Below are 3,482 nucleotides of genomic sequence, written 5' to 3'. Positions count from 1 at the left end.
TAAATTCCACATATGAGTGCAGTCATATGATATTTGTCTTTCTCTGACTTATTTCACTTAGCATAATACACTCTCATTCTATCCACATTGTTGCAAATGGCAAGAGTCCATTCTTTTTGATTGCTGAGTAATATTACATCATATATATATATATATATATATATATATATATCACATCTTCTTTTTTCATTCATCTGTCGATGGACATTTGGGCTCTGTCCACACTTTGACTATTGTTGATAGTGCTGCTATAAACATTGGGGTGTATGTGCCCCTTCGAAACAGCATACTTATATCCCTTGGATAAATACCTAATGGTGCAATTGCTGGGTCGTAGGGTAGTTCTATTTTTAATTTTTTGAGGAACCTCCATACTGTTTTTCAGAGTGGCTGCACCAGTTTGCATTCCCACCAGCAGTGCAAAAGAGTTTCTTTTTCTCTGCATCCTCACCAACGTCTGTTGTTGCCTGAGTTGTTAATGTTAGCCATTCTGACAAGTGTAAGGTGGTGTCTCTTTGTGCTTTTGATTTGTATTTCCCAGATGTTGAGCATTCTTTTCCGTGTCTGTCAGCCATCTGGATATCTTCTTTGGAGAAGTGTCTATTCATGTCTTTTGCCCATTTCTTCACTGATTATTTGTTTTTTGGGGTGCTGATTTTGATAATTCTTTACAGAATTGGATACTACCCCTTTATCTGATATGTCATTTGCAAATATCTTCTCCCATTCCACTGGTTGCCCTTTAGTTTTGCTAATTGTTTCTTTTGTTGTATAGAAGCTTTTTATCTTGATGAGGTCCCAAAGTTCATTTTTGCTTTTGTTTCCCTTGCCTCTGGAAAGAAGTCAAGAAGTTTGCTGTGTCTGAGTTCAAAGAGGTTGTTGCCTCTTTTCTCCTCTAGGATTTTGATGGCTTCCTGTCTTATGTTTAGGTCTTTCATCCATTTTGAGTTTATTTTTGTGTATGGTATAAAAAAGTGGTCTAGGTTCATTCTTCCACATGTCGCTGTCGAGTTTTCCCAATACCATTTGCTGAAGAGACTGTCTTTTTTTCCGTTGGATACTCTTTCCTTCTTTGTCAAAGATTAGTGGACCATACATCTGTGGGTCCATTTCTGGGTTCTCTATTCTGTTCCATTGATCTGTATGTCTGTTTTTATGCCAGTACCACACTGTCTTGATGACTACAGCTTTGTAATACAGCTTAAAGTCCAGAATTGTGATGCCTCCAGCTTTGGTTTGTTTGTTGCTGTTGCTGTTGTTGTTTTTGTTTTCCCAGGATTGCTTTGGCTATTTGGGATCTATTCTGGTTCTGTACAAATTTTAGGATTGTTTGTTCTAGCTCTATGAAGAGCTAGAGAATGCCACTGGTATAGGAATAAACCAAACAGACAAAGAAGTGGAGCGCTGTTAAGAAACAGACCCATAAATTTTTGCAAATTGATGTCAAAGTAAAGGAGGCATCCAAAATTATGAAGATAGAATTGACTATTTCATAAATAGTGTTAGACAGCTGGAAAGAAAACAAACCCTGAATTATGTGAGTAATGTTTTCAAATTAAGTACCTCAAAAGCAAACTCACACTGGTTTCAGATAATTTATTGGCTTACCCAACAAATGTTTAGGGGAGTACTGAATTCATGTGTGGCTTCCTGCCACAATGCATACAATATTGTCAGGATCTGGCTGTCTTAATCTCTTAGTTTTGTTCTGCTGTTTCTCCGTGTATTGGTTTCACTGTTAAACAAGGTCTTTGCCCACACTACAGCAGCTCTAAATGTCATATTTCTCTCTTCACATCCAGTGAATAGTCTTATAATTTAAAATAAATTGAATTTAATCAATTATAATTCATGATATTAATAGACTAAAGAGAAAAAATTATGTAATTTTTACAATTGAGGCAAAAAACGTATTTGATAAAAGGCAAGCTGTCATTATCTAAAAGGCATTATTAGCAAATTAAGAATAGAAGAAGACTAACTTGTAAGATATATATACCAAAACCTACAACAAATTTTGTACCTAATGGAAAAACTTTTAATGTGTTCCTTGTAAGATGAGGAACAGGACAAAAAGGTCTACTAACACTGCTGCTATTTAACATGCTATTGGAGGTTCTGGCAAAGACTATAAAGAAAGAAAAATAAATAATATATGCAATAGAAGATGAGACATAAAACTGACATAATTTGCAGATAATGTGAACACCTATTTAAGAGAAATTTGGTTCTCTAGACCAACGATAGCCAAATAGAAATTAACTTTAAGAGGATAATGCAATAGCAGCAATAACAATAAATTGCTTTCTTAAAAGAATACATAAGACCTCTGTGAACAAAACCTCAAAGCTGTAAATAACATAGAAGATGATTTAAATAAAGAGGTGTTTCATGCTTTTGCGTATGTCTCAATATTATAAGAAGTCACTACTGCCTAAATCAACCTAAATAAATATTCAAGGGAACCACAAACAAAATCTGTTGTATGTTTTGAAGAATGATTACTCTAAAATTTATTTCAGAAAAAGAAATGAGCCACAGATAGTTAACCTGTAAAAACAAAAGAGGGTCTCTGGCCTCCCTTAGCTCGTGGAGGAACATGGCTGATAGGCTCACACAGCTGCAGGACGTGGTGAGTGCCCTTGCAGATCAGTTTTGTAATGCCATTGGAGTGTTACAGCATTGTGGCCCTCCCGCCCCTTTTCCTGATGCACAGACAGCAAAGAACAAAGATCTGCCAACTAATCCTACAGAAGAATACGTCTAGCTTTTTGCCGCACTGATCGCAAGAACAGCAAAAGACATGGATGTTTTGATCCATTCATTACTCAGTGAAGAATCTACAGCTGCTTTACATACAGGCTGCTAGCTTGTACAAGCTGGAAGAAGAAAGCCACGAAGCTGCTACATATCTGGAGGATGTTATTTATGGAGGGGACGGGCTTCTGGAATAGATACAAAGCGCACTTGCTCCTGTTGCATAGTCACAACTGGAGACGAGGCGTAGTACCCATCCCCAGTCTCTCCCAGACCCACAGTACCAGTACATACCTTGCGGTTGAGAAAATAACTATTTCAGTGTCATTAAGAATTCTGCATCAGACGTAGGTGTAAGCCTTACCAACAGTTACAGAAACATTAAGCACTATGACACATGTTACCTTTTTAGCTATTTTTAATAGTCTTCTGTTTTCACTCTTGATAAATAAGCCTCTAAAATTGTGATTGAACCAGCTTTAAAACCATCATTATGCCATCTTTTTTTATTGTCAGAATGAAATTATTGAGGCAGATATTGCATTAATGGTTATAATATAATTAAACAGATGTACTTTAAAATTCAAAAAACATAAAAGATTAAAAACACAAGAGGGAAACTTGTTCTACCAGATATATTAAGATATTCTACAAAAGAGTAATAACTGTTATATGCTATTGGTGCAATACCATGTAAATGAACCGCTGACTATTCCAATGAGTCC

The 3,482-nt window shown here is 36.0% G+C and overlaps 1 pseudogene; it reads left to right on the top strand.

The window, feature by feature from the left end:
- Window positions 1-2,599: 2,599 nt before the first annotated feature.
- On the top strand, window positions 2,600-2,835 carry LOC125913642 (mediator of RNA polymerase II transcription subunit 21-like; annotated as a pseudogene).
- The last annotated feature ends 647 nt before the right edge of the window (window positions 2,836-3,482 follow it).

The sequence above is a fragment of the Panthera uncia genome (genome assembly GCF_023721935.1).
Source record: "Panthera uncia isolate 11264 chromosome C1 unlocalized genomic scaffold, Puncia_PCG_1.0 HiC_scaffold_4, whole genome shotgun sequence".
Taxonomy (NCBI): Eukaryota; Metazoa; Chordata; class Mammalia; order Carnivora; family Felidae; genus Panthera; species Panthera uncia.
This window is presented reverse-complemented; position numbering and strand designations above follow the sequence as displayed.